The sequence below is a fragment of the Ceratotherium simum genome, chromosome 29, assembly GCF_057802395.1.
Source record: "Ceratotherium simum simum isolate JZ-2026a chromosome 29, ASM5780239v1, whole genome shotgun sequence".
In the NCBI taxonomy this organism is placed as follows: Eukaryota; Metazoa; Chordata; class Mammalia; order Perissodactyla; family Rhinocerotidae; genus Ceratotherium; species Ceratotherium simum.
The window spans coordinates 40340006-40359110 of record NC_141928.1 but is presented as its reverse complement, the minus strand read 5'-3'; the positions used below and the strand labels follow the sequence as shown (position 1 = coordinate 40359110).

The window sequence follows — 19105 nt, the reverse complement described above, 5'->3', positions numbered from 1 at the left end:
CATTACCGCTTTCTGCTGCATATCCCTCACTTCTGCCATACCAAACTATTTGCAATTCCTCAAAGGTTCCATTATCTTCAGAAGCCTCCATGCCTTGGCTCTTTCTATTCTCTTCTCTTAGAATACACTTCCCTCCTTTGTCTAGCTAATGTCTATCTCCTCTTCACTCTCAGCTTTTGTTACCTCCTCTGGAGACTTCACTGACATTCAACCTCCTATTTTGAGATGGGTGCCTCTTCCTTGCACTAGACTACCTTGTACATTTCTCTTATTTTCGGTTCCCAAGATTTGAATGTATTATCACTCATGCACCTATTTTAATTCTTTGTCTTCTCTTCTAGGCCATGATTATCTCCTTGAGGACAAAAACTTTGTTTCATTTTTGTATTCTTATCACCCAGCAGACTGCTAGCACTTATATTCTTAATGTTTTTCAGTGAATGAGTAAATTAATGAAATCTACTATCTTGTATTTGTCCTAAACTTGCCTCTTACCCCATCCTTTCAAAATGAATCTTATCCTTTGACATCTAGTTTCCAATTATACTTTAGGGACCTCCTTTTATGAAAGACGGTCACTCATGGTCTCCCATCTAAGGCATTTGTAAAAATACAGTTTGGACCAGTAATATCCCCCCAACACTCCTGAACAGTCGGCGCCCTCTCCTGGTGGTTTATATGCCTTTTGGCATATTTGAGTCTCCATCTGTGCAGAGGATCTAAGACAACAGATGCCACATTCCAAAGCAAAGTGTGAGATGACCGTGAAAGACTTGCCAAAAGGGAGGTGTGAAAAACAAGTTGGCCACTCTTAACCACGTCACCACCTTGGGAAAAGGGCCAGAAATTCAGACACTGGAAAGGGATCTCTGAACAGAATTGCTCGTGGGCTTTGAGTCCCACCCCCACCCAGTTCAGTTCACATTAAGAGGGTTTTAAGGAAATTACTTGGTGAGATTGATATGATTAATGTGTTTGGGTGACACAGAGAACTCATACGTGGAAAATCTAAAAAGCAAGAGAACAGTTGGCTATCTGTTCTATGTCAGAGCTAGAAGAGCTGGCTGTGGTGAGATGGGCCTGCTCCCACTGGTTTTCAGGGCAAGGGATGCATGGGTGCTCCCCATAGACCAGATTATGGGCCATATAAGAGATCTAGTTAGGGTTTCTTTAGCTTGTCAGAGAGACCATCTGAAAGGTTGAGGAGACCTCAGCAGAAGGAAGCAGGAGATTTGCTGTCAAATGCCTGGAGATTTCTAATTAGATAGAAAGAAGGTTGCCTGAGGGTGGAACTGATTGCCTGTGAAGCAGCATGAAGTTAATTTTCTATATCTTGATTTTGGAGGTGGTTACATGAGTGTATACATTTGTCAAAATTCATCAAACTGGACACTTAAAATCTGTGCATTTTATTGTATGTAAATTACACTTCAATAAAGTTAATTTTTTTTAATGCCTAGAGATTTTTTTTTTTTTTGCTGAGGAAGATTGGCCCTGTGCTAACATCTGTGCCCATCTTCCTCTACTTTATATGTGGGATGCCTGCCACAGCATGGCTTGATAAATGGTGCATAGGTCTACGCCCAGGATCCAAGCCTGCAAACCCTGGGCTGCCAAAGTGGAGTGCGTGAACTTAACCACTATGCCACTAGGCCGACCCCAATGCCTAGAGATTTCTAAAGGAGTTGTAAGTGACCAACTGGATGAGCTGAATTCATCCACATTAAAGTAACTAGGTATAGGAGAAATATCCCCATCAACAAGGAGGGAATCTCTGAAAAACCTACAAAAGGGCTCCTTGAGAAAGAGGCAGTTTTAGATACTTGCCAAGCACAAAAACTAGTTTGTGACAGTATTAGTCAAGCAAGAACCTTCCTCATCTCTGCTTCCTCCACCATGCTCAAACCCTGGAGAAAGAGGGTTATCAAGCTGGGGAATGGAGAAGAGATAAGTGGGAAAAGGTAGACATCAACTAAGCCCCATCCCCTTTTCCAAGTGAACATGGCCACTTGCAATAGGGCCAAGCTGAGAAATGCGAAAAGCCTTGATTTTAAAGTTTGAAGTTTAAAAAATTATTTCATTAATCTGGACATCTTAATTATTAAGGTGAAACTTAAAGTAACAAGCACTAGTTGCTACCTAAAAATGACTAGAAAATTCCTGAAGTACAGTCTCATGGCATGGGTTTAAAGAGTGGAAGACAAAATAAAGTGGTTTTATAGTCATCCTTGCCCCACAAATCCCATTCTTTCAAGGTTCCAGTTACAAACACACACATATTCCCTTTTATCACATTCATCTATTCATACCACGAATATTTACTGGAACATCCACCACAATCTGGGCACTGTTGTAGATACTGGAGATACAGTGAAAGACAAAAGTCAAAAAAGTTTCTACTGTCATGGAGCTTACGTTCTAGTAGGAGAGACAATAATGAAGTAAACAAGCTCATTCAGATGTTAAGTGCTTTGAAGATACTATAACAGTACTTTCACAGTGAGAGACTGTGAGGGGGAAGGGGTATCTACTTTATATTGGGTCGTCAGAAAAGGTCTTTCTGAGGAAGTAACATGTGAAATGATACCTAAAGGACTAGAAGGATCTAGCCCTGCAAAAATCTGATGGAAAGGCATTCCAGGCAGAGTAAATACCTAGTGTAAAGTCCCTAAGATAGGAGCAAGCTTTGTGTGTACGAAAAAGAAGCCTAATGTGGATGAAACATGGTGAACCAAGAGGAGGAGTGTTAGATAGATATGATGGGAAGCAATGAAGGGCTTAAAGCCAGTTTGAGGATTGTTCAGGCTACTCTATGGACAATAGGGCTGCAAAAGTGACATCAGGCAGACTATTTAGGAGGCAATTACAGTTGTCTAGGCATGGCATGGTGGTGGCTTAGACTAGGGTGAAAGTGAAGAAATAAGTGGATGAATAGAGGATATACTTTGAAGATAGATCCAAAGGACTCTGTGGATTGGCTACAGAAGATGCAGGCACTGGTTTATCAAATGACCCCCATCAATTTACTCAATGGCTTCCTCTCTGATAATTGAGGTGCTAAATCCATAGATTACTGACTCTTCCCACACAGCTCCTGGTGAAGAGGTGGGTCTAGGTGGTCATGTTGGTGCCAGTTGACTTTACTACCCCTAGCCACAACTGGCCAAGAGTGGATATATAACCCTATATAGCTTCTCTCTCTGGGAATTAGAATTAGAACTCTGAGAAACTAAGTCAGTGATGAGGACAGTTGCTAAAATGTCATATAGTTTAAGGAAGTGGGGCCTCCATTTTCAAGTAGCCGTGATTTGCTATAAGTATGAAGATAAGTGAGCCAAGGTATCTAGTCTGTAGAGAGAATGAAGCCGATGTCCCAACAGAAACAGACACATCACTGTTTCATTCCAGGAGAGAGCCCCATGAGGGGCTTTCTCAAGTTGGGTTCAGTGAGGGTATCTTTTTACTTGAGCTAGACTGAATAGCTGCCAATAGCAAAAACACAGAGGCAATTCCAATTTACATAAGCCAGGTTTCCACTTGTTCCTCATCTACAGCCTCTCAGGAACAGGGAGAGGTCTGAGGACCACCTGGCTCACCCTGTACTTGTGGGGGAAATAACTTAACCTTACAGTATTTACCACTGCCAGAAACAGGGAAACAAGGAGTATTGTCCTAGCCCCAACATTTTCCTGCAATTCTAGCCCCAAATCTAAGATATGCACAGAGAGTTTTGGAGAAGACTCGGGATTTAGAGGATCCTGGGAGTCATCCTAGACTATTTGTTCTACTTTACTCCCGGCTGCCCCCAACAACACATTTAATTAATCATTAAGTCCTGTAGATTTTACACCCTAAATCTCTCTTGAATCTATCTCCTCTTTTCTAACCCCTCAGCCACTCTCCTAATTCAGACCTTCTCATTTCTCATCATAATTACCACCGAGTCTCCTAACTGGTCTCTTTACCTTCCTCTAATTCCATATCCACACTCCTACTAGAGTGAGATTTCTAAAGTGCAAATCTGTTCAAATACCGATGATAAGGCAAAATGTTTCTGCCTGTAATAATGCAAATGATTCCTGTTCCCGGTGATGCAAATTAATTTTGTCTAGTAGAGAACATACATTTCTAAAAGTCAAATCCTCATTTGAACTGGTTTTAGTATCTTACTGGTTCCATCATTAATTAGTGAGTTTAATATGTGTTTATTTTATATTTGTATAAGACTCATGACCTTTTTGAAAATTATCCCTTAACACAAATAACAGGAAGTAACCCACACTTGCTGAAGCCAAAAAAGAGACTATAGGAACGGACAGAATGATGTGTCATGAACCTAGGGCAGAATCAAGCCGGGCCTCAGTAAGAAGTGGAACCAGCTGCTGGAAGGCCCTGAGAACCTGGGGAGTAGTCTCTTTATGTCTAGACTTGGCTCCTTTCGATGCAATAGATTGATCCTTCTCAGCAAATTGGTTTTCTTTGCTGCTCAGGCCATTTGGCAAGTAAAAGGTGATCACTCACAGCTCTCAAATTTCCATTATAAGTCCAACCATGAGTAAGGGGGTAGTTCTCTCTCCCTCAATTCCAAATTCTCAGGGAAGGGATTCTAATTGGCCTAGTTTGGGTTAAGTCCCCACCCTGGACCATTTTTAACTGTACAAACATGTGGCTTTCATTGGTCCCCTTGCTGGCAGTCCTAGCCCCCTCCACTTCACCCCCAGAATTTTATTTATTTCTCTTTTTTTTTTGCTGAGTAAGATTCACCCTGAGCTAACATCTGTTGCAAATCTTCCTCTATTTTGTATGTGGGATGCTGCCACAGCATGGCCACTGACAAGTGGTGTAGGTCCGTGCCTGGGAACAGAACCCGGGCCACCAAAGCAGAGCGCACCAAACTTAACCACTAAGCCACCAGGGCTGGCCTCAGAATTTTGTGTCTAAAATTCGTAGTTGATTTACCATTCCTGCCTCTGCCTAAAGCCCTTCAGTGTCCTTCCACTGCTTACAGGATGAGTCACAGCACTTCTGTGAAGCCTGAGGATGCATTACACAGTATGACATTTATTTGCTTCCTTGACTGTGACCCAACAAGCCTGTGAGTGCCTAGAGCACAGGGTCTCAGTCTCGAACTCTTTCCTGGGGCATGGAACCTAGTGGGCTTCTAATAACTATTTGCTGAATGACCGCCTGCCCTCACCCCGCCTTGGCTAGAAGAAGGAGACAACAGGGTCCTCAATGTCCCACACACACTCTGCCTGCTATTAAGAGCAGGAAGCGCATAAGTTCTCCTAAAGAAAAAAATTATTTATGATAATTGTTAAAGATGGTATGGCAGACTCTATTTAAGGTGGACCATTGCGGTAGGTATAGGGACCACTGCAGTGGGGTCTTGCAGTGGGGGAGAGATTGAGCTCAACTCAGACCCTAATAAGGACAAGTGGGGATTTACAGCCAAGGAGCAGGGTAAGGATCAGTGGATGGAAAATTAGTCTTTGTTCAGGCTGCTATAATAAAATACCACAGACTGGGTAGTTTATAAACAACAGAAATTTCTCACAGTTCTGGAGGCTGGAAGTCCAAGATCAGGGTGCCAGCATGGTTGGGTGAGTGTTCTCTTGTCACAGACTTCTCCTAGTATCCTCACCTGGAGGATTGGGCTAGGGAGCTCCGTGAGATCTCTTCCATAAGAGCACTAATCCTAATCTCTCGAGCTCCACCCTTATGACCTAATCACCTCCTAAAGGCCCTACTAATACCATCGTCTTTGGGGGTTAGGATTCCAACACATGAATTTTGGAGGGACACAAACATTCAGATCATAGCAATTACTAAGAGGAAACATCAGGGGTAAGGAGGATTCTTGCTAGACCAACTCAACAGAATTCTTGCTGAAGGCAGGCCAGGATGATAAGATATGGAGGGTGGTCAGATACCAAAGGTGGGGGATTTTCATTAAACTTACTCAACAGGATTCTTGCTCAAACTGGAGTCCACAAGGACAGAAAGGGAAGCCCAAGGTCGACCCTAGTCCAGCATAGGACACAGAGGAGCCTGACAAGTTCTGGTGAAAGGAGGGAGTCTGTCAGTTCCAGGTTTTACCAGCGCTTCTTAACCCTGGCCATGCACGAGGTGTTTTTTAAAATATCGAAGCCTGGGCGCCACTCGACCCTCACTCCAGCCCACCCCAGTGAGGATTCTGATTCAATGGGTCTCTGCTGAGGGCAGGCCTTAGTTTTGTTGTTTCGTTTTTCTATTTTCCCCAAGAAGTCCTACCGCGGTGTCAGGGTCGGTCGCCGCCCTAGGCGAGGGCGCGTGCGCAAGCGCCCCTGCCTTCGAAGAGCAGGCCTGCGCCCCGGCGCTCCCCGGGCTCCTGCCCTCCGAGCGCTCTCCGCCCGCACCGCCCCGAGGGCGGGCGCCGGCCGCAGAGGGCGGGGCCACGGCGCAGGCCTCGCCGCGCCCTCGCGGGAAAGCTGTGCGCGTGACGCGCGGCGCTCAGGGCAGCAGGAGACGGGTGGTGGGAGAGCGCCGGGGGGCCCCGCCGGCCGCACCCACGCGCCGTCCTGCGGCGCGGCCGGAGGGAGCCGGATCGGACCGTCCGTGCCGCAGCTACAGGGGTCCGGGTGTTACCGACCCGTCCCGCCTGCGCCACGACTCCTGGAACGCGCGACACGCCGCCGCCCGCGCCGGAGGAGCACGCTGAGGCGAGGAGCGAGGTAGGGACGCCTCCCTGGGGGCTGGCGGGCTCCGGGAGACCCGTTGCTCACCTGTTCCCAGTGACCCCTTAGGAGAAAACCCTCGCGCCGCCCACCTCCCCAGCCCTTGGCGCCCCCGCCGGCCCCTCGGCCCCACCCGCCGGTGCGCTCCGACCTCTGGGCCGCCGCAGCCCGGTCCACGGAGCCCTCAAACGACCAGAGCCAACCATTCCTTGGGGCGTCGCCCCAGATCCGCCCCAACCGTCTCCTCAGACTGGCCCCTGGAGACGCCCCTGAGCTGACCCGCGCCCAGGAGTCGTCGTTGTACCCCGTCTCCCGGGACGGCCCCGGGAGTGCGGCCGCCGGCACCCGGCCTGCCCCTGCGCCCTCCGCCCCTGGGCCCCGGGTCCCAGCTGTACCTGCCGAGCGGATCGGGTCTCTCGCCGCCGGTTTTGCCGTGGGAAAGCCTTGGCCTGGCCGTGTGCGGGCCCCTGCCACGGCGCTTACCTGCTGCGAAGGGCTCCGTGATCCCCGATGCCCAGGGCTGGCTTGCGATCGCCAGGTGGCCCAGAGGACACCGGGGGACTGCCGGGAGGCAAGGCCCAAATACTTTTCATTTGTCTCCTCAGCGCCCTGCACGGTGCCTGGCACCGGGTAGCACTCAGTGAATATTTGATGGGTGGATGAATGAATGAAATGAGCCCAATGCAGAGGCCGTGAGGCAGAGTGCTTTAGTGGGAAAGGTGTCACCAGTTACATGAAGGGCACAAAAAGGAAGAGCATCTGGGGGATTATTTGTGGTGCTCATACTGGGAGCATGAAGCTGAATATATTCAGTCTTTTAATTCATGCATCTAATTTTATTTACATAGGAGCTTCTGTGTATCAGCTGTTTTCCCCTTATGTTCTGTTTACAAAGAAAAAGTCAAGGCTGGGGCTGCAGACATTTTGATTGGTTAGTGCCTCAGAGGCTGTTCAGATAATCTTGAAAGAGCTTTGCCCAGGTGACCTGCTCCTCTTGCCCTAGAGACTAACTGCTCCCTCTGGGGAATAATTCTGGAGGCCAGCTACAGGCTTTAAAGCTGACTCAGTGTAGCTGGTCAGCTGGTGCTTTAGGAAAGGCTGGAGAAACGAAGGACCTCGGTTATTTTACCCTTTAGCTCCCGGATACCCACCCCCGCACCTCAGAGATTGGAGTGGTAGACATCCCAGCAGGCGTGGTATGAGAGATATCAAAGATGCCTGAATACTGCTGTAGTATGATCAGGCCATATGGGCTGTTTATGTCTCAATAGACCAGAGTCAGGCCGGGGTTACCACTACGTAAGCAGAGTCACAATAAACAAGAACACAGGCCTTTTAAAGATGGAATTCTCAAAGAAACAGAGAACCTGAAACATATTTTTGTTGATTCCTATGAGGATGTCCTGAACAGATTCAGTTTCCTGAAGGTAAGACAGGGTTCCGAGACCTCAGTTTTGGCCCATGTTCTGTGGGGAAGTAGATGATAGTGCTGAGTGATGAAACACTAGCTGGAAAGCTGTAGGAGTTTATAAACTAAAAGTCGTTGCCTGACGAGTAGTGGCATTATTGTAACTGGGGCTCAGAGTATTAGTAGGTAAAAATAGTGATTAGAGTTTCTCAGGAGGCTCCTTGGAAATTAAGCAGTGGTATGGCTTAGGGAAAGGGAGATCTCACCACTATCCCTGGTATTGTTACTGTTTGGCCATAGGGCACTTACCACCATTGCTTCTCTTCTGGTTTGAGCCAGGTCTCAAAATCTGATTTCCTCTGATTTTTAAGTGTTTAATGTCCCTTTTTGAGGCCAGGCCTGCCCACCTGGAGGCTGGGTGTGTTCTCACCCATTTCTAGCTTTGATTTATCCTTCTTTACTTTCTCTTTCTCCTACTCTCTGACCTATCTTTATAAAGTAAGTCTTGGATCATAGAAACCCAAAGCAGGGAGGGGCTCCTGAGCTGGATTAAGCATGGGCATGGTATCTGGAGACCAGTACTTTTTTTTTTGGTAACCAATACATTTTTAATGGGCTTTTCTACTTTTCCCTGTGCAGGCTCCCTGTTAAGACCTCAGTAACCCCAGAACACTCTAGATTATTTATTTTCTCGTCACTTCTAATACTTCATAGTGTTGTCAGATAAAATACAAGACACCAAGTTAAATTTGAATTTCAGATAAACAACAGGGTGTCCTGTATTTTTATATGCTAAATCTGGCAACCCTAGTTCATGGGGAGGCTTATGTGTTCTATTTTTCTCTCTGCAAATTTAGGACAATAACTCACCCTTTTCTTCTGTTACTCAGGCACAATGATGGAGCACCCTATTAAAAGTCACTTGACTGAGATGGCTCACTCACTAAATGTTAGGGTAAGGGCAGGCTCTGTAGAGATAGTCTGATTGATCAGTGTTGAGGTTACCCAGAAAATACCCACTCAACCATTGGCATTTGATACTGTAGTTCCTGTCAAATGAGTCTGTCTTGCAAAATGAGTGTATTAATTTGATTGCTCAGATATCAACATTTCTCAGTGAGGTGGGGGTGGGGGTATGGGGGAGTGGGGGGCAGAGTCTAACAAGAAAGTATAACTCAGAACCTCTCATACCACATTTACTCTTTTTTTTAAAAATTGTGGTAAAATATACATAACATAAAATTTATCATTTTAACCATTCTCAAGTATGCAGTTCAGTGGCATTAAGTACATTGATAAGTTGTCCAACCATCACCACCATTCATCTCCAGAACTTTTTCATCTTCTCAAACTGAAACTCCAGGGCCGGCCCTGTGGCTTGGTGGTTAAGTGTGCGCGCTGCGATGCTGGTGGCCCGGGTTCGGATCCCGGGTGCGCATCGAGGCACCACTTCTCCGTTCATCCTGAGGCCGAGTCCCACATACAGCAACTAGAAGGTTGTGCAGCTACGACACACAACTATCCACTGGGGCTTTGGGGGGAAAAATAAAATAAATTAAAAAAAAAACAAACTGAAACTCCATACCCATTAAACAATAACTCTCATTCCCTCTTCCCACAGCCCCTGGCAGCTACCATTCTACTTTCTTTATCTATGAATTGGACTACTCTAGATATTTCATGTAAGTCGAATCATACAATATTTATCTCTTGGTGACTGGTTTATTTCACTTAACATAATGTCTTCAGGGTTCATGCATGTGGTAGCTTGTATCAAAATTTCCTTCTTTTTTTTTTTTTTGTGAGGAAGATCAGCCCTGAGCTAACATCTGCCAATCCTCCTCTTTTTGCTGAGGAAGACTGGCCCTGGGCTAACATCCGTGCCCATCTTCCTCCACTTTATATGGGACACCGCCACAGGATGGCTTGACAAGTGGTGTGTTGATGCATGCCCAGGATCCGAACCCCGAGCTGCCGCAGCGGAGCGCACACACTTAACTGCTAAGCCACTGGGCCAGCCCCATCCAAATTTCCTTCTTTTTTAATGCTGAATAATATTCATTGTCCCTTGGTATCCACTGGGGATTGATTCCAGGATCCCCTACAGATACAGAAAAACACAGATGCTCAAGTGTCTTAGTCGGCCCTCCATAGCCGTGAGTTTAACATCTGCAGGATTCAGCCAACCTTGGATGGTAAACGTAGTACACAATCTGCAGTTAATTGAATCTGTGGATGCAGAACCCGTGGATACGGAGGGCCAAGTGTATGTATATGCTACATTCTGTTTATCTGCTTGTTCACTGATGAACGTTGGGTTGCTTCCACCTTTTGGCTGTTGTGAATAATGCTGCTATGAACATGGGTATACAAATATCTGAGTTCTTGCTTTCAATTCTTTTGGGTATATACCCGGAAATGGATTTGCTGGATCATATGGTAATTCTATGTTTAATTTTTATTTATTTATGTATTTATTTATACATGCATGCATGCTGAGGAAGATTCGCCCTGAGCTAACATCCGAGCCAAGCTTCCTCTATTTTTGAGTATATGGGCCACCAGCACAGCATGGCTGCTGACAGAACAGTGTAGGTCTGCACCTAGGAACCGAATCCTGGCCACCAAAGCGGAGCACGCCGAACTTAACCACTAGGCTGCCGGGGCTGGCCCTGTGTTTAATTTTTTGAGGAACTGCCATACCATCTTCCACAGTGGCTGTACCATTTTACATTCCCACCAGCAATGTAAAATATTCCAGTTTTTCCACTTCATTGTCAACATTTATTTTGTGTTTTTTATTAATAATAGTCATCCTAATGGGTGTGAAATGGTATCTCATTTTGGTTTTGATTTGCATTTCTCTAATGACTATTGATGTTGAGTATGTTTCATTGGTCATTTTTATATCTTCTTTGGAGAAATGTCTGTTGAAATCCTTTGCCCATTTTTTAATTTGGTTATATGTCTTTTTATTGTTGAGTTGTAAGAGTTCTTTATATATTCTGGATAGAAGTCCCTTATCAGATATATGATTTGAAAATATATTCTCGCATTCCATGACTTGCCTTTTCACTCTGTTGATATTGTCTTTTTGATGCACAAAAGTTTTTAATTTTGATGAGGTCCAACTTATCTATTTTTTCTTTTATTGCCTGTGCTTTTGGTGTCATATCCAAGAAATCATTGCCAAGTTCAGTATCATGAAGCTTTTCCTCTATGTTTTCTTCTAAGTTTTTTTTGTAGTTTTATCCGCTGTGGTTAGGTCTTTGATCCATTTTGAGTTAGTTTTTGTATGATGTGTAAAATAAGGGCGCAACTTCATTCTTTTGCATGTGGACATCCAGTTTTCCCAACACCGTTTGTTGAAAAGACTGTCCTTTCCCCATTGAATAGTCTTGGCATTCTTATCAAAAGTCATTTGACCAGATATGCCAGGGTTTACTTCTGGGCTCTCTATTCTATTCCATTGGTCTATATGTCTGTCTTTATACCAGTGCCACATTCTTTTGATTACTGTAGCTTTGTAGTAAGTTTAGAAATCAGGAAGTGTGGGTCCTCCAACTTTGTTCTGCCTTTTCAAGATTTTTTTGGCTACTCAGGATTCTTTGAGATTCCATGTGAATTTTAGGATAGATTTTTCTATTCCTGCAAAAATGTCATTAGGATTTTGAAAGGGATTGCACTGAATCTGTAGATCACTTTGGGTAGTATTAACATCTTTGTATTATTGTGGAAAGAACACTTAACATGAGATCTACCCCCTTAACAAATTTTAAGTGTACAGTATGTTGTTGACTGTAGGTACACTGTTGTACAGCAGATCTTTAGACCTTATTCATCTTGCTTAACTGACTTTAAATCCATTAAACATCTCCTCATTTCTCTCTCCCCCAACCGTTGGCAACCATCATTACACTCTTTGATTCATGAATTTGACTACTTTAGATACCTCATATAAGTGGAATCAGGCAGTATTTGTCTTTCTGTGATTAGCTTATTTCACTTAACATAATGTCCGTCCATGTTGTTGCATATTGCAGATATTGACATCTTAACAATATTAAGTCTTACAATCCATGAACACAGGATATCTTTCCATTTATTTGTGTCTTCTTTTTTTTTTTTTTTTTGGTGAGGAAGATTGGCCCTGAGCTAACATTTGTGCCAATCTTCCTCTATTTTGTATGTGAGATGCCACCACAGCATGGCTTGATGAGCGGCGTGTAGGTCTGCGCCTGGGATCTGAACCTGCGAACACCAGGCCACTGAAGTGGAGCATGTGAACTTAACCACTATGCCACCAGGCTGGCCCTTGTTTGTGTCTTCTTTAATTTCTCCCAGCAATGTTTTGTACTTTAAAGTGTACGAGTCTTTTACCTCCTTGGTTAAGTTTATTCCTAAGTATTTCATTCTTTTTGATGTTATTGTAAATGAAATTGTTTTCTTAATTTCCTTTTCAGTGTTCATTGTTAGTGTATAGAAACAGAACTGATTTTTATGTATTTATTTTGTGTCCTGCAACTTTACCAGATTCACTTCTTAGTTCTGACAGTTTGGGGAGGAATCTTTAGGGGTTTTTGCATATAGACTCATGTTATCTGCAAAAAGAGATGCAGATGCCTTTTATTTCTTTTTCTTGCCTAATTGCACTGGCTAGGACTTCCAGTACTATGTTGAATAGAAATGACAAAAGTGAACCACATTTGCTCTTAACACATAGTCTTGTGGTTTTGATGATTTGGTATGCAAGCCCTTAATAGACACTGAGAACAAAACTGTATTTTAGCCCAGTATATTAATTAGTGTTAGCAGTGAATCATCAAGAAAAAGTTAATTTATAGCCTATATATTGTATATAAAACAAAAGCGTACAAATAAAAGTATACATTTTAAAAGAGTTTTGCCAAAATACCTAAAGTTTTTTGGAAATTAATTTTGATACTTAAAGAAGAAAGCTTCTGTCTCTTGAATTCTTGGTTTAATAAGATAGTCTTTTATCGTCTCCAGGAAAATGAGACAGTGAGCTCTGAAATGTGTGCTGTGTTTTTGGCTTCTTGTGTGAGGTCCTGCAGTCAAGGACAATGAATTGATAACTGGGTGGAGGGAAAAACAGAGCCAGCCAATTTCTGACTAGATTTAGTTATCTTAGGATCCAAAGTCTATACTTAAGTTTATCTTAGGATCCTAGAAGCTATATTTAACTTGTTTATCTGTTTTTATACTTTAGTACTTCCTTCTACAGTTCTTTTAAGAAAGAAAATATAGCCTTATATTTACTGTACTTAGGGGAAAATGGAAAGTTATTTTTGTCCGTGTTCAAGTAAAAGAGAAAGGAGAGCAGAGTATTCCTAAAGGGTTCAGATGACCCCAAGGAAAAAAGCAAAAACTCGAGAGGTTGGGGACCTACTGCTCATCCCATTCATCTTGGAGTTATTTCTCTGCCAAAATGTTCTTTTCTTGTTATTTGAAGGAAGTTGTATTCTGTTTATTTAAGGATACAGCCAAACTTTGTTATCCAGACCAATCTATTCTCTGAGGGTTCTGGGTAGCTAGAATTTTTCCGTAAGGCTAATCATTTCCTTTTAAATATACCCCAAAGCATAGTGATTTAAATATTTCTCTCTCACTTATATGTTACTGTATAACAAACCACCCCAAAACTTAGTGGTTTAAAAGAATGATTGATTATGTCTCTCAGTTTTGTGAGTTGGCTAGGTGGGTTTTTTGCAGTTCCAAAAGAGGGGTTCTGGAAATGTTTTGAGTAGGAGCGCTGTTGAAATGAATTAAGTTTCCCGAGGTGACTACTTTGAAGGACTTCTCTTACTTGGTTGTACAAGAGCTATTCTACTTCTTTAAAATATTATTCTCTTTTCTTTACTTAGAGCTGGCGTTAAATTCTTAGATAGGATAGTGTCTGTTTCAGTTTGTAGGCTGATTTATGTAATGTGCTTTGCCTAATATCCAGCACAGCAACCTGCAGCATTGTTAGTTGATTCGTCCCTGATGATACTGGCTGGAGAAGGGAGGCCTGGAAGCAGGACCACGTGCCCTGTTATGCATTTGTGAGTCCTTTCTGACAACCAGGTGGTGGTGATAGATAGTTAACAAGGCGATTCATCTCTTGATTAAAAAAAAAAAGATAGCTATGGCTTTTTATTGGATTGTGAAAATCTGTAGTAGAGAATAGAGAATTTCAAATTTTTTTTGGAGGGGAGCTCTTTGTTCAAGTATATTCCACAGGAAAGTGGACACAAAAAGATAAAAGCTGGACTGTTTTGGTTGAAGGCAAGGAGTTGGGGCAAGTAGCATCTAACCTGTTAATCTCTCTGATCCTCCTTTCCTCTCCATGCCCTTCACGTCCCTTTCATAGTCCCCTGAGTGTGCTCTGTAAAGCACAGTTTGAAAGCTACTGATTTAGATGTTTCTCCTACACTGAGTCATGACTCCAAATTAGAAAGAGGTTGAAAGAAATGGTTGGGTTTGAGATCCCACCATCTTCAGTAGCCAATCATGGTTCAAGAGAAATATAACCGAAATATTTACAGCATACATACAGTTCCCAAATTCCTACGTGAAACCCTTAGCCTTAATTTAATGAGCTGCATGGAATGAATTATAGATCCTTGTTGCCCTTTAATCTAAGACTTATGCTAGTTTGTCGACCTTTTCTAGCCTAGAGCCAAGAAAATTTTTTCTAGCCATACTTCCTAGTTTATAATATGAAAAAAAAATCTTTGTTTTTAGAATATTTTATAATAATGTATATACTTTTTAAAAAATACACACTGAACGTTGGGAGGCTCTGCACCTCCTTCCCTTTGATTACCATTGGCCTCTTTGCTTAATTTCCTCTAGACCTGTGCTTCTCAAATTAGAGGATGCATAAAAACCACCTGGATCACACCTGAAATTCTGATTCAGTAAGTCTGGCATTGGGCCCAAGTATTTACCAGTCTAATAAATTCCCAGGTGAGGCTGATTCTCCTGGTCTATAGACCACACTTCGACTAGAACTACTCTTAGACCCAAACTCTAATCTCAGCCTCTTAATCAGTGGTTCTCATATTTGTAAAGGCTTTTTTTTTAAAAAAAAAAAGAAAAGAAAAAGCCCCAGTGCACAAGACCCAAGAATTGAAGGCCAAATAGTGCCACTGAGAGTGTGATTTGTGCCGTATCATTTCCACAGTGGGTTTTCTTCCTTTAGAGATTAGGATTATAAATTTCCCACTCATTCAAGATTAAGAGATTATGGAGAATAGTTCTAAGGAAATGCTATTAGCTGCCCAGACTTTAACTTAGAAAATATTTAAACTTAGCTGTCTTTATGGGAAAAGATGAAATGAGGGATACCAAGACATTTTCCTTTTCAAACTTAAAATATCTTGTCTATTTTTCTTTAAAAATATTTTCTGAAAGACAAACACTGTATGATCTCACTCATATGTGGAATATAAACCAACACATGGACAGGGAAAACTGGACTGAGGTTACCAGGGCAGTGGGGGTGGGGGGTGGGCACAAGGGGTGAAGGGAGTCATATATGTGGTGATGGACAAACAAAAATGTACAACCCAAAATTTCACAATGTTAGAAACCATTAAAACATCAATAAAAAAAAAATATTTTCTGAGAAAATATTTTATCTTTTTCTCTAATAATAGATGAAATATATGCTCACTTTTGAGAATCTAGAAGATAAAGACAAGTATAAAATGAAAACATATCATTGAACAGTTCTTGGAAGCCTAATTTTTACTTTTTATTTTTATTTATTATTTATGTGTGAGGAAGATTAACCCTGAGCTAACATCTGATGCCAATCTTCCCCTTTTTGCTGAGGAAGATTTGGGCCTGGGCTCTCATCCATGCCCATCTTCCTCTACTTTATGTGGGACACTACCACAGCATGATTTGACAAGCCGTGCGTCAGTCCACGCCTGGGATCTGAACCCGCGAACCCTGGGCCACCGAAGCGGAGTGCGCGAACTTAACCACCATGCCACTGGGCTGGCCCCCGGAAGCCACATTTTAAATAGCTGAATAACAAATCCATTGTTTGAATGTGCCAAAATTTACTTGACCCAAATGTTGAACATTTGGGTTTTTTTAATAGCTTTACACTTTTCTGAAAAATATTCAGTTTAACAACTTTATGTAAAAATCTTTGTCTTCACCTCTGATAATTTCCTTAGGATAGAATTCTATAGATGGAGTTATAGGATTTGAACTTTTTTTTTTTTTTTGGCTGAGGAAGATTCACCCTGAGCTAACATCTGTTGCCAGTCTTCCTCTTTTTGTACGTGAGCCGCCACCACCAGAGCATGGTCACTGACAGACGAGTGATGTAGGTCCATGCCCAGGAATGGAAGGTGGGCCACCAAAGCAGAGTGTGCCAAACTTAATCACTAGGCCACTGGGGCTGGCCCAGGATTTGAACATTTTTAAGACTTGATATATCTTTTTTTTTTTCAAGCTCAATATTAAAGTCATACCAAACTATACTTACGCATATCGGCAAAGTGTGAAAATGCTTATTTTACTTGCCTCCACCAGAATTAACTATTATTATTTTATCTGATAACTGATAAACAAAAGACAGTATTTTAATAGGATTTTAAATCTTGTTGTATGTTTATTAGCTATATTCCATTCTCTCTTCTATGAAATATTTGCTCATATACTACCCATTTTTCTATTAAGGTCTTAATTTTAAGTAAAATAAGAAAGTCACAGAAGGACAAATACTGCATGATTCCACTTATATGAGGTCAAATACTGCATGATTCCACTTATATGAGGTATCTAAAATAGTGAAAATCATAGAAGCAGGAAGTAATATGGCAGTTGCCAGGAACTGAGGGAAGGCGGCAATGGGGAGCTGTTCAACAGGTATAAAGTTTGAGTTAGGCAAGATGAATAAGTTCTGGAGATCTGCTGTACATGATGCTTATAGTCAGCAATATTGTACTATACACTTTAAAATGTGTTAAGAGGATTGGGGCCAGCCTGGTGACATAGTGGTTAAGTTTGTGCACTCCGCTTTGGCAGCCTGGGATTCGCAGGTTCAGATCCCAGGCATGGACCTACGCACCACTTATCAAGCCATGCTGTGGCAGGCGTCCCACATATAAAGTAGAGAAAGATGTTAGCCCAGGGCCAATCTTCCTCAGCAAAAAGAGGAGGATTGGCAACAGATGTTAGCTTCGGGCTAATCTTCCTCACCAAAAAATAATAATAACAATAATAAATAAAAATATTTAAAAAAATGTTAAGAGGATAGATATCATGTTTTCTGTTCTTTAAAAGACCTTAGTTTTTAGTAATCATTTTTTAAAAAGACCTTAGTTTTTAGTAATCGATTCACATAAATTTTTTACATATTAAGGATATTGGCCTTTTGTTATATTTGTGTCAAATATTTGTTTGCCTTCTAATTTTGTTTATATTTTTTGTGTGTGTGTGTGTCTGAGGAAGTTCAGCTGTGAGCTAACATCCCTGCCAGTCTTGCTCTTTTTGCTGAGGAAGACTGGCTCTGAGCTAACATCTATTGCCAATCCTCTTCCTTTTTTTTTTCCCCTTTTCTCCCCAAAGCCCCAGTAGATAGGTGTAGGTCATAGTTGCACATCCCTCTAGTTGCTGTATGTGGGACGCTGCCTCAGTATAGCTGGACAAGCGGTGCATCAGTGCGCGCTCAGGATCCGAACCCAGGCCACCAGCAGCAGAGCATGCGCACTTAACGCTAAGCCACGGGGCCGCCCCTATGATTTTTGACATATAGAATTTTACAATTTCTGTGTGGTCAAATCTTTAGTTTTCTTTGGAGATTTCAGTATTCCTCATTTCAGTAAATACTCTAGGAATCTATGTCCAGAGTCTAGGGCTGTTTGGCACAGATCTCTCTGAGGAACTCTCTCCCCCCGCCAACTTTATTGAGATATAATTGACATATAGTATTGTGTAAGTTTAAGGTGTACAGTGTGTTGATTTGATGCACTTATATATTGGAAAATGATTATCACAGTAGGGTGAGTTAAACCTCTATCGCTTCACATAATTACTGTTTCTTTTTTGTAGTGAGAATATTTAAGATCTACTCTCTTAGCAACTTTCAAGTATATAATACAGTGTCCTTAACTATAATCACCATGCTGTACATTAGATCCCCAGAACTTATTCATCCTACAAGTAGAAATTTGTACCCTTTGACCAACATCTCCCCGTTTCCCGCCCCGCCCCCAGCCTCTGGCAACCACCATTCTACTCTGTTTCTATGAGCTTGGTTTTTTTATTTTATTTTTTTATTTAAAAAAAATTTTTTTTGTGAGGAAGATCAACCCTGAGCTAACATTCATGCTAATCCTCTTTTTTTGCTGAGGAATACCGCCTCTGAGCTAACATCTATTGCCAATCGTCCTCCTTTTTTTTCCTTTCCCCCAAAGCCCCAGTAGATAGTTGTATGTCATAGTTGCATATCCTTCTAGTTGCTGTATGTGGGACGCAGCCTCAGCATAGCCGGAGAAGTGGTGCGTTGGTGTGCGTCCGGGATCCGAACCTGGGCTGCCAGTAGTGGAGCGCGCACACTTAACCGCTAAGCCACGGGGCCTGCCTGAGTTTGGTTTTTTTAGATTCCACATATAAGCAGTATCATACAGTATTTGTCTTTCTCTTTCTGATTTATTTCACTTAGCATGCCCTCAGAGTCCATCCATGTTGTCACAGATGGCAGAATTTCCTTCTTTCTCATGGCTGAATAATATGAGGAATTCTCTTTATACATGTGATTCTCCCTGACTAAATCCTTCCCCTGACCTGCATGCGTATTTCTACTTCTCATTTAAGAATCTACTCATATGACCTCCTTTCTGAAACCTTTCCTGATCACCCCCTGCAAACTTGGGAATGATTTCCACTGTGCTTCCATTAGCCTTGTCTGGGGCTCCATTATAACAGATAACACATTATTTACATAACTGTAAAC

At 42.4% G+C, this 19105-nt stretch overlaps 1 protein-coding gene across 2 annotated transcripts in view; it reads left to right on the top strand.

Moving 5' to 3' along the window:
- The first annotated feature begins 6467 nt into the window (after positions 1 to 6467).
- Positions 6468 to 19105, top strand: part of RUSC2 (RUN and SH3 domain containing 2) — a 67346-nt gene continuing 54708 nt past the window's right edge. The window contains exons 1-2 of one of the 2 annotated variants that reach the window (XM_087419536.1): positions 6468 to 6713; positions 9746 to 9806. The gene's annotated coding sequence lies outside the window, so the exon portion shown is untranslated. The remainder of the gene's footprint in view (positions 6714 to 9745; positions 9807 to 19105) is intronic. The other variant, XM_087419538.1, reaches the window with a different exon arrangement.